This window comes from Oratosquilla oratoria, chromosome 7 (assembly GCF_046742065.1).
Source record: "Oratosquilla oratoria isolate Oo_2021 chromosome 7, ASM4674206v1, whole genome shotgun sequence".
Lineage (NCBI taxonomy): Eukaryota > Metazoa > Arthropoda > Malacostraca > Stomatopoda > Squillidae > Oratosquilla > Oratosquilla oratoria.
This window is the reverse complement of record NC_134783.1, coordinates 42,689,255-42,702,349: the sequence shown is the minus strand read 5'-3', so window position 1 is coordinate 42,702,349 and position 13,095 is coordinate 42,689,255.

The following is a 13,095-nucleotide window of genomic DNA, read 5'->3' as shown; positions in this document are numbered from 1 at the left end:
CGTCCTCCTTGTTCCATACACCATCTTTGCACACATTGTGACTTCCTCCTTGGAACATCCCCATGCCTCCTCCACTCTTAGCTCTACTCTACCCTTCACTTCCTCCCACCCTTCTCTTAACCCCTTCTTGTTGTTTGCTGACAACACTGCGCTTGTACCATGATCAAAGGAGGGATTAAGGTAATTAGTGACTGAGTTTGGGAAGGTGTGCGAAAGGAGGAAGTTGAAGATGTGAGTAAAAATAAGGTGATGAGATATACAAGGGGAGAGGATGGCAGCAAAATAAAAGTGAGTATTAAGAGAGAGAGGCTGGAAGAAGCGGATAGCTTTAGATACTTGGGGTGGGGGCATATGGCAAGAAAGGGAGGAATGGAGGTGGAGGTAGAATGTAGATTGAGAGAAGCAAGTAAATACCTTAGGGGATTAAAACGTGTAATGAGAAATAGACATTTGTGAATGGATGCTAAGAGGAGAATTTATGAAGGGGTGATTGTGCCGAAAGCACTGGATGAGACAGAAACATGGAACATAAGAGAGAAAGAGAGGAAAATTTTAAATGTGTTTGAGATGAAATGTCTGAGAAGTAAGATAGGGGTTATTAGGCTGGATAGAATGAGAAACGAGGTGAGAAGAAAAACAGGGATGGAAAAGAAAATAGGAGATGGGGTTAATGAAAGAGTATTGGAATGCTTTAGCCATATGGAAAGAATGAGTGAAGAAAGATTAGTAGAATAAGTGTGGAAGGCAGAGATAGATGGAGTGAACAGGAGAGGGAGACTGAGGATGAGATGGGCGTTGAGCAAAAAGGGATGATTGTGGAGGAGGGAAGGGAGAAGACAAGATAGGGGTGAGTGGAGAATGGTTGTGTATGGATGTTGTGATATATGGAAAAGAGTGGGTGGGGGTGGGGGTTAAGAAGTGGTTATGTGTGAATGATGTTTTGACGCAGCCCGAAATTATTTTTCTCCGTCTTCTCTCTTTCTGCATGACGGGACGAAGAAGGTGGGGTGGGTTCGCCGATTTAATGAAGCGGCCTTGCTGTGGATGTGCTGTGTCTTACTGCATTGTTTTTGACTTTGACCCAGGGGAATGGGCGAGAGGCAGGGATGATCCGTCATCCAGGAGGAGCTAAGAAAAGAGGGAGGGAGGGAGGGGTGGTGAATGGGAGTGGAGTGGGTGGGGATGAAATGGATGGGAGTGGAATTATGCCTTTTGACTTTGGCTACCTCCCTTGTAAGGGGGAAAAGCTCTATGTATATGTATGTATTTTATTCTTTTGTATTTTACTTTTTTAAATTTAATTTCATATTATTTCATTCTATTTCATTTTACTTTATCCTATTCTATTTCATCTTATTTCACTTTATTTCGTTTATCAAAATACTTTAAACCTTTCCACTATTGAAGAGAAACCACAGAGACGAATAAAATCTCCTGGCGACAACGAGAATTAAAAGAGAAAAGTAACCCGAGGTACGGAAGGAGATTAAGCCTTTGATGAGGAGTCCTCCCCTCCCCGCTGAATGGAATCGCCTGACGCGTCAACCATAGGGAAACTTCAGATGTGGTCATCACATTAGGCGCTCACATGAACGTGGGTGTACGCACAGCCGGACGAACGGACGGATGGATGAATGTGTAAGTGGATGTAGGAGAGTGAAGAGTGGTGACCTTGATCCTCGGGTGCCTCTTCCTCCTCCTCCTCTTCCTCTTCCTCCTATTCCTCTAGAATGGTTACGACCCAATGCCATTGTCGCATCAAATGGCACTGCCCACCCACCCCAGCAGGTATCATCCGGTCTTGACATCCTCATCCTCCTCCTCCTCCTCCTCCTCCTTTTCCTCCTTCACTTTCTCCTCTTTCTCTTATCCCCTTCCATTCCTCCTCCTCCTCCTTCTCCTTCACATCCTCCTCTTCCTCCACATCCTAATCTTTCCCTTTACCCCTTCTCCTCCTCCTCCTGTTCCTCCTCCACATCCTCCTCTTTCCGTTCTCCCCTTATCCTCCTCCTCCTCCTCCTCCGCCTTCTCCTCCACACCCTCTTTCCCTTCTCCCCTTCTTCTCCGCATCCAACTCTTTCCCTTTTCCCCTCCTCCTCCACCTCTTCCTTCTCCTCCCTTTTTTTCTCTTTTAGGCCCCCTGACCTGATGGCAGCCTCTTCAGCTGATCCGGCTGACGTCAGCACAGATGCCACCACAGAGATGAGGCACAACTGGCACCGGGGGTGGGGGGAGGGGAGGAGGCTTGGCACTCTTCAGCTGAATAGAATCGATCTTCCTCAGTGCGTCGTTGCCGTTATGAGGCCAACGAGGGGAAGAGGGAGAGGGGAAGGGGTGGAGAGGGGGTCAGGGAATTTCAGTCACCCAGTAACGGATCTCAGCCTATAACAAGGAAAGCTCGAGTTATGTTTGTCCTTGAGGAGGAGAACGAGGAGGAAGAGGAAGAGGAAGAGCCGGAGGAGGAGTAGTAGGAGGAAGAGGAGAAGAGGATGGACACGTAAGTCGTTGCATAACGCATCAACCGTGACGATAGTTTACGGTACTGTTTCAGGTTCATTTGTCTGCAACTGTACTGTTGCGGACAAAAACGTATCCTACATTGCAACAGGTTTTTATGAATATATATATATATATATATATATATATATATATATATATATATATATATATATATATACGTTATATATATATATATATATATATATATACATAGATATGTATATATTTATATATGTATATTATATATATATATATATATATATATTATAATAACAATAATAATATATAATAATAATAATATATAATAATAATAATAATGATAATAATAATAATAATAATAATAATAATAATAATAATAATAATAATAATAATAATAATAATTCCGACGGTCACCCTGGGACTCGAACCAGGGCCTTGCGTGACGCTAGTTACAGTCCCGGGGCGACTGTTTGAATTATTTGATTGACATACGCCGTCAATGGCGATTCTATTCATATACATATATTTATATATATATATATATACATATATATGAATATATACATATATATATATACATATATATATATATATATATATATACTTGTATATATATATATTACAAAAATCACTTTCATTTGTGTGTAGAAATGTAGTTATTACATATCATGTATAAACTACTCTTTCGTCCCTCTCTTCGCTTAAGAATTCTAAATAAAATCGCCGTTGATGATTTGGCCCTGGATGCCGGCATACGATTTAATTCACTTGGGAAACAATCTGCTCCTTCACCCAACCGCATCACTACAACGGTGGTCTTTAGATTTTTTATTCTGGTTAACGTTGGGCCGTTTTATTCAAATGTCACGGAGCAAACCATAATTTTTTTTTTTATATAAATGGTATTGTAAGGTGAAATGATAGATTTATTCATGGTAATTTTATACAATTATTATATCTAATATTTTCTCAGTATTTGAGACAAGCCTAGCTTAATTTAACCTTAGGTAACCTAACTTAATCAAGCCTAACTTAACCTTATCTAACTTAGTCTAGTCGAGTCTACCTTAACCTATTCTAACCCAACCCTGTCTAATTCTATTCCACACATCCATTATCTAAGGGAGACAATTTACTGAGAAAGAGGAGGAGGTGGAGGAGTAAGAGAAGTAGGAGGAGGAAGAGGAGAATGTGGGGGAGGAGGCGAAGGAGGAAAAACATTTGTTGCATCTTCGTGGGAAAACCACTTCTAGGAGTTTCTGAACTTCCTCCCCTCCCCACCCAACCCTCCTTCCAACCTCCCTCTGTCCTTCACCAGAGAAGAGCGAATCAACGACGACGACATGACGTCAGTAGTGGCGACGCAATGTTCAAAAAAGCATAACAGACCGTGACTTTATGGAGAAGTATTTCAGAAAAAGTTACTTTGTATGTTAAAATCATTATCATACTTATAAACGATGGTGATAATGATGATGATAATGCTGATAGTAATAATAATCTTGATAATGGTCATAATGATAGGAAGTAAAAAGAAGAGGAATGCAAATAACGACAATAATAATTGTTCCTACAACTTTATCTCGGTCTCCAAATGACTGGCAAAGTGTCAACTGACGTCATATCTAAGATATGAATAATTCCATTAACGTCCAAACGTCAACCAGACAATAAAACAGATTTCTTTCCAGTTAGAGCTTTCCCCATTATACTTTGGATCTCTTCCAAATGCACATTAGGTGACGTCATGGTATTTCCGAGATATTTTCAAAAATATGTTAAAGAATATTAGGTTAGATAAGGTTAGGTAAGATTAGGTTAGGTTGGGTTAGGTTACGTTAGGTTAGGTTAGGTTGATTGGGTAAGGTTAAGTTAGATTTGCTTAGGAGTATGAATCTAAAATCGAAAGTAACCTTTGAATAATATTTCTATTCTTATATTCATCACTACCTCCCTCCCTCCTTCCCCTTCCTACCGCCACCAACAACCCACCTCCACTTCCCTCCCTCTCCCTCCCCAAGCATTGCGTCAATGAGATATTTTCCTTTTATATATATATTTTTCTTGCCAGCGTGCGTGTTTCTTAATACCTTGAATGTGTGATAGACATCTTTCTCTCTCTCTTTTTCTCTCTCACTCTATCTTTCTCTTGTTGTGTTTATACATAGTGATGGCGTCTGTCGGACTCATAATTAATATCTAACTGAAACTGTGTACAGAGCATCATAATTTTCCCCAGTCCTTTATGAATGTTAAACCCCATTTCAGTTGGATATACATGCATACACACACACACACACACACACATTCATATATATATATACATATGTTATATACATGTATATATATATATATATATGTGTGTGTGTGTGTGTGTGTGTGTGTGTGTGTGTGTGTGTGTGTGTGTGTACATTATATATATATATATATATATATATATATATATATATATATGTACATTATATACATAATATATATATATATTTTTTTTTTCACCCTTACAAGGGAGGTACCCCAAAAAAATAAAGGCATAAAAACCACTCCCACGCATTCCATCCCTATCACACTCCACTCCTCTCCACCCTCTTATCTTAGCACCTCCTGGATGACGGGTCATCCCTGCATCTTGTCCACTACCCTGGGTCAGAAGGAGTGTTGCAAGACACAGCACATCCACAGCAAGGCCGCTTCATTAAATCAGCGACCCCCCCTCTCCGTCCGCTCGTGCAGAAAAGAAGACAGGGAGAATATATATATATATATATATATATATATTTTTTTTTTTTTTTTTTTTTTTTAATTCAACCACAAACAACTTTTAATTCCATGCCATCGCAAAACCAAAATGCCGTTGCACATCTGTAAAATGTTTAAATATAACTAACTGTCGGAGAAACAAAGCAAAAGAAACAGATGATCTGTATATTTCGACCACAGCTGTAGAGGACCACAGTTGTGGTCGAAATATACAGATCGTCTGTTTCTTTTGTTTTGCTTTGTTTCTCCGATAGTGTGTGTGTGTGTGTGTGTGTGTGTGTGTGTGTGTGTGTGTGTGTGTGTGTGTGTGTGTGTGTGTGTGTGTGTGTGTGTGTGTGTGTGTGTGCGTGCGTGTGTGAGTATGTGTATGTATATGCTTATGCTTATCACCAGGCAGTTTTATTCAGCCAAGGAAATCCCCCGTCACTTAAAGAATAAGATACCGAGATGTAGAAGGAGTGTGTGTGTGTGTGTGTGTGTGTGTGTGTGTGTGTGTGTGTGTGTGTGTGTGTGTGTGTGTGTGTGTGTGTGTGTGTGTGTGTGTGTGTGTGTGTGAGTATGTGTATGTATATGCTTATGCTTATCACCAGGCAGTTTTATTCAGCCAATGAAATCCTCCGACACTTAAAGAATAAGATACCGAGATGTAGAAGGAGGACAAGTTTATACACCGTGTAACACATTTCTGTTCTAAATATAAATTTTTGGTTTATTATATCCCATTATTATATATAATAAAATATAATCTAATCAGAAGTTTGGGTCTGTGATCAGGACTTTGATATTTCAAAATTTTCGTACTTTTCAAGATTTTTTTTTTATTAATTTATACTGTATAATTAAATCAACAGAGTATATATTTACCTTATGACAAAAGCTTTTCAAAAACAAACAAAAACAAATGGCAGTTATAAAGCAACTGGTTGTATTACAGGGGGACTTTCACACTGTAATAGTCTTCATTCAGGCAGACTCTATGGGCTAGGAGCAGCATCGGGAACTTGTTTCCATTGTGGAGGAGGACATCCTTCTAACTTGTGGTAGAGCTGTTTATGAAGAGCTGCCACTCCTTGGGCACAAACGGCACCCCAATAACGTCAAGCATTCTAGGTACATTATGACAGAAGCAGACGCCATCCCTAAGGCTACGGACGCACGAGAGGCTGTTTAGCCGCTCAACCGCTGCGGCTGTTTAGCCGTTTTTATAGAACACAGTACTTATAATGGAATTGCGTGCATTAGTTACTTAACCGCTAATGTGCGCAATTCCATTAAAAGTAGTGTGTTCTATAAAAACGGCTAAACAGCCGCAGCGGTTGAGCGGCTAAACAGCCTCTCGTGCGTTTCATCCTTTAGAGTGCAAAAGCCTGAGAAAGGTTCGTGCCGACTTCTCTGTCTTGTCAAACTTCACCTCCTCTTTAAATATTAAGTTCCACTGTTTCATCCTGGAGATGAATAACTGCGTTGGACTTGGTCAGACTCATATCCCTGACCAAATCATTTACTTCTTTTTGATTTGGTAATTATGGAACTTTCTCTTGTACCTCAGGCAGGTAAGCCAAGTCTTCAGCATCCATCTCCTCCTCTTCATCAAAATATCTGTCTTGGGCTTCACCTGGAGTAAGTGGCACTGGCACGGGATATTTGTAGCAGTGAGGAATTGGAGCAATTGATGATGGGAGATCTGGGTAATGCACACCAGCAGCATTCTTTCCTTCCCATCGCTTCCTAACATCCACCATGCAAAAAGCAGTTTATGGAGTGGTCTATTGGCTCTAGCCAGACCCGTGGCTTGGAGAATTTCAGGGACCTTTTCTCACCTCGTAGCCATCCTTCCAACGTCTTATTACTGTGCTCACAGCAGTAGTAAGAGGCCCAGGGCTTGTCTTGGCCCCCAACTGGCATCCCGAAGCACTTCTGGTAGGTTTTACAAACCTTCACCGACGTTTCCAAGGAGAATGTTTGCCTCTCTTCTTTTATATACTCACCGCATATATAACAGAAAGACTCAGGGGGGGTAGGGATGCCGGCAGCCCCTTGAAGCCATCTGAAAACATAGAAATATATGCGATCAGGAAATATGGATCTTATAGATCTGAAAGTATGAATTATAAACATGTTAAATGAACATACATGTATAAAATAATTAGGGTAATTCAGGCTATACTCATCAAATTCTTATCTTTTATAGGCCCAGATAGCACTGATTACACTCGAAAATATGAGAAATTATTTTTACTGCAATTCTAAAATTTTGTTATGTTGAATGCTAGTGGCTAGCCTAGAGTTTTTACAAACCCAAACTTATAACTGTTCAATAGCGGTTTTTTTTTTTTTTTTGGGGGGGGGGTGTCTCAGTAACATAACAAATTGATTACAAACCGGGAGTGGATTTTCTAGAGAAGCTGACCACGCAGGCTGCAGAGAAAGATAAGTTTTTTTTCAACTGAACTTAAAATAAAATAAGATAAAGGACATGCTAACGCTATTCTCAGACACTTGATAGTATTATAATTAAGTAATTTTTAAGTAAGATTACCGTTATCTTAAGTCATTGTTGCGCAGTTCGAAAAAAAAATTGTTAACGCTTACGACGCAGCGAGAGTAAACAAATATATAAATAAATAATTTGATAGATAAACAATTACATAACTAAATAAATTAATAGATTGATAAATAAATAAATGAATAAATAATTCATGAATAAACAAATAAACGAATAAATAAATAAACAAGTAAATGAATGATAGATAAATAAATGAATGGATGAACTGATGAATTAATAAATAAATGAATGAATAAATAAATAGATAATTTAATAAATACATAAATAAATAAACATATAAACAAAGGATAGCGCTAATGCTAGTATTTTGTTCCTCAACCGTTTTGCCACTACGGTACTTAGGATAATATCCATTCTGTCCGTGGGTCTGTTTAGAAAGCTCAAATTGAGGACATTTTCGTTTTTGCACTTTAACTCGCTATCATGTTCTATCTCCTCATCCCTGACCTTGAATGTGTGCGTGCATGCTATGCGTGCAGGCGTCATTGATTCAAAGTGCGTCTAAAGCATTTGCACGAAATTGTCGTTTCAAACCAAAATATTCCAAATTCCATATTATTATTATTATCTTCATATTTCAAATAATGTTCGTATTAAAAGCATAGAAACGTTCAAACACAGGGGGAATGGTGTCCATAGATTCACTTAGGTAATGTACCCCTTCCGTCATCTTCTCTATCGTTACTCCCAATTCCGAGTGTTATTTTGTATTACAGTGGCTGAGTGATACAGCTACGCATAGACGAGCCTCCTACGATCGTACAGATATGATGATCGTAAATGGTCGACGCAAAAGATCATAGACCTGGGTCATTCTCAATTTCAAAAGACGTATTTGTTTTCTTGGAAGGCGTCCCAACACTTTATCTTGTTGTATTTATTTTCTTCGATTTATTTACTAATTAATTTATTTATTTATGTATTTATTTGTTTACTTATTATATCTACTCATTCATTCATCTATTCACTTATTCATTTATCTATTTATTTATTTATTAATTCGTTTATTTATCTATTTCTTCATGCATCTATTCATTGATTTGTTTATTTGTACATTTATTTATTTTCTTTTTTATTTCCAGAATAATTTGGCAGCATTTGCAGACATATCTATACATAGACCTGTCATTCTCTTGTCAAATCAGCTACGGATACTGGCGTATTTGTGTGTGTGTGTGTGTGTGTGTGTGTGTGTGTGTGTGTGTGTGTGTGTGTGTGTGTGTGTGTGTGTGTGTGTGTGTGTGTGTATGTGTATGTGAGTATATACATGCCTGTGCACGTGTGAGTGCGTACGTGCGTGAGTGTTCGCATGCATTTCTGCACGGTGCTATGGTTACCCACTGTGTACGCTAATCACCTCATCTTCCGTCGTTTCTGCCAACTATATTCTTATTATACTGACCTTCGCTGCCAGACATTGTTATGGCTTAGACTCACCTATAAAAAATATATGCACGGCGCACAGGATGTCTCGTCCTAAGCTTACCTATGGTTAATATCAAATGTTCATCTTCCTCCCTCCTTCCCTCCGTCTTTTCTCCTTTCATCTCCAACACGATTTGGACGTCAGCAAATGCAAGGTAGGAATGAGGAAGGACGGAGAGGGAGGAGGGGTCGACAGGACCTACCTATGAATAACAGAGTGGGCTAAATGGAGACCACGAATAGATTATCCTGTCATAGAAGGTCAGACGGAGACGATAAAAAAAAATGTAAGCATGTAATATATAAACGGTAAATGTAAGAAAGGAAAAATATAGTCTATAAAAGACAAAACTCGTGGTGATGGACGTGTGGATACACAAGGAAAAAATACACCTTAATACGATTAGTCTGAATTCTTCATTTCAGTACCGTGACCTGAATATTTAAACAGTTCAATAAATTGGAAATCTAAGAATTCCGAAATGCCTGATATTTGAAACGAGAGCAGCTTTCGAATGTATACCAAATATTAGACAATTTCTTATATTCTGGAAATATTCTTTCCGAACAACAAATATAACTATATTCAAGAAATTCCCAAATATAAACGTATATATATGTTGATTTTGTTAGGGTGAGCAACATACGGCATCTTGATCAAATTCTTCCAACCGTCTCGATCTTCGTATAATCTTTGTTCATTAACTTCTTCTAGTGTTAAATTCTTCTGTTCTGAGTTCTTCTTTATACCGTCCAGCCATCTCTCTCTAGGTCTTCCTACTGGCCTCGTTCTTCCTGGTTGCTACTCCATCTATTTCCGAGAATATCTATTCCCTTCCATTCTTTTCACGTGCCCATACCATCTCAAGTCATTTCTTTCTATAATTTCTACAACCGGTTATATTTCTAGGTTTTCTCTTATAATCTCGTTTCTGGCCCCAACTTTTCTGGTAATTTATCTAATGATTCTCAATACTTTCATTTATGCAGCTCCGATCTTAGATTCTATTTCCCTCCCCATGTCTCTGAACCGTACATTAGAATTGGTTTTAGTATGGTGATGTATATAGCTATCTTACATTTGATCGGTATATTCTTGTCTTTTAACAGTAGGTACAAGATGTTGACATTCATGTTAACTGTTTTTATTCCTTCTGTAACTTCAGTTTCCTGACTGTTATCCTGCGTAGATAAAACTTCCAAGTCACTGAAATGATTAGCTCACTACAACTGTTGTTCTTTAACATACGAGTATAAGCTGCATTCTTCTTTGTTCCTGTGGATATTCATGATCTCAATTTCCTTTGCTATTTATTGGTAACCCCTTTCCTTCTTGCTATCTATCTATCTATCACACCCTGGAACTCAATTTTGTTATTATAGCCACATCGCCTGCATACACCATTATTATTTCTTTGTCCTTGTTGGTGCAAATCTCTCTCTCATACACCTATCCATACATAAAATAAACAATATTGGTGACAAAACACCTTCTTACTTTGCTCCTGTCTTCACGCCTGTTTTTAATTCTGCTCGTTATTTTGATACAGCATTTTCATTATTCTTATCAATTTTGAAGGTATATTGTAAATGCTGGTCTCCTATCACTATCTTTTTTTTCAAATCTATATATGCAGTGTGTGTGTTCTTATTCCATTCCCATTTTTTAAAATAAATTTTCAAGTGTACACGAAGCCTACAATTCCTCTTTCTGGTCTAAATCCACGCTGACATTTTCCCAATTTATTTCTCCGTAGTACATCCTTATCTATATAAGATATCTATATAAGATATCTACAGGCCTCCTCGTCCCCTGTTCTTGTCACGATCGTTGTATCTTTTGCAAACATGCTATCACAGTTTGTTGTACTTTCTGTTTTGTCCTTTACGTCGACAAGAAACATTACAGTAACTAGTACTGACCCTTGTGGAACTTCGCTAGTCACTGCCCTCCAACTTGACACCTGATCTCCCTTTACCGTCCTCATGCAATACATCACTCATTCACGGCTAACAACCATGTATAAACAAGTGTGTGTGTGTATGTATGTGTGTGTGTGTGTGTGTGTGTGTGTGTGTGTGTGTGTGTGTGTGTGTGTGTGTGTGCTTGCGTATGTGTGTGAGTGTGTGTGTATGTGCGTTAGGGAGTGTACGTGTGTATGAGTGTGTACCTGCGTATGTGTGTACATGTCTTTATATGCGTGTGTGTTATATATATAGAGAGAGAGAGAGAGAGAGAGAGAGAGAGAGAGAGAGAGAGAGAGAGAGAGAGAGAGAGAGAGAGAGAGAGAGAGTCTGCACACACACGCACACACACACACACACACATATATATATATATATATATATATGTGTGTGTGTGTGTGTGTGTGTGTGTGTGTGTGTGTGTGTGTGTGTGTGTGTGTGTGTGTGTGTGTGTGTGTGTGTGTGTACATTAAAAAAATATATATATGTGTGTGTGTGTGTGTGTGTGTGTGTGTGTGTGTGTGTGTGTGTGTGTGTACGCGCGCGCGCGAGTGCAAAGGTCATAATCCCCATGGTAGATGAAGCGTCACACTGCGACCCACAATTTTTGCACACACACACACGCAACTGAGAGGAGGTCGGATTCTACATGACCTGATCGATAGGGTCTTGATCGACTCAGAAGACCACCTTCCCATCTCTCAGCTACGCAGTAAGCTCACTTATCCAATCTTTTGAGAAAAAAAATATCGAAAATCTTTCACCGTGTCACAGATCATCATGTGGTGTTTCTCTTGACTAAAATCATTTGGTGCTAGCCAGAGGAAAATATATAAAGTACCTCATCGTAAAGAGGAGGTTGAGGAGGGTGAGTCGAACTAAATATGATCGGTGGACTAAATAGGAAATGGCCTTGGGCGGCCCACAAAGCACGGTAGTGGCGAATCAGAGTACTCAGGCTGACCAGCCCTTGAATTGGTCTATGAGCAGTTTGTGCTCGAGATGAGGCTAGAAAAGTGAATCTTCTCCTTGTTGTTGTTATTTTTCTTCTTCTTTTATTATTATTTTTCTCTCTCTTCTCCATCCTCATTTTCTTCTTCCTCTTCTTCATCATCTTTGTTTTCTTCTCCCTCTTCCTCTTTGATTTTCCTTCTTTTTATTAATTTTCTTTTTCGTCTTCTTCCTCTCTCTTTTCCTTCTTCGCACATGCTCTCAACGATCAAGGCATTTCCCACATAATCCCTCAAGGCATTTCCCACATAATTCCAAATTTGACGAAGGGATTTTCGGGTAAAGGAAAACTCCGACCCACAATAATTTCCACAAAATGTCGGTTCAAAAATACATTGTAACGACGTCATGAACTTGAAGGCTCAAAAATGTTTTATTAGCGAGCAGGAAATAGATATATAAACTTTAGATAACTGGTTTCACACCTCAAGATAAGAATCAAAGGGCCATTGACCTTTCTGGTAGTCCTAAATTTCCTTCCTATTATTTTCAACACTTGCTCTCAAATTCGAATCCATAATGAAATTATTCACAATGGCGACTTCGTGGTCATGCATCACTTCACCTGGACGTAGTCCGGGGTCGAGGTATTATTTTTTATCGAATATCTTTTTTGCTTTCACAGCAGCATCACGACAGAACAGTTGATTGAACTGACGTGAAACATTTAGGAAAGGTGAGCAATGCTTCACACATCATCCTTTCAAATATTGAGAGCGCAAGGTCACAAAAAAATGTGAAAAAATTAAACTTATTTAAAAATATAATAATTTACTTCAAATCAAAGTAGAAATATATTTCTTGTTTCTCAGTTTTAGTCTGTTTTAAAAGGCCTTGGCTAGAAAACTGTTGCAAATCGAGACATATTCCTCCAATCACTTCAGCTATTTTGT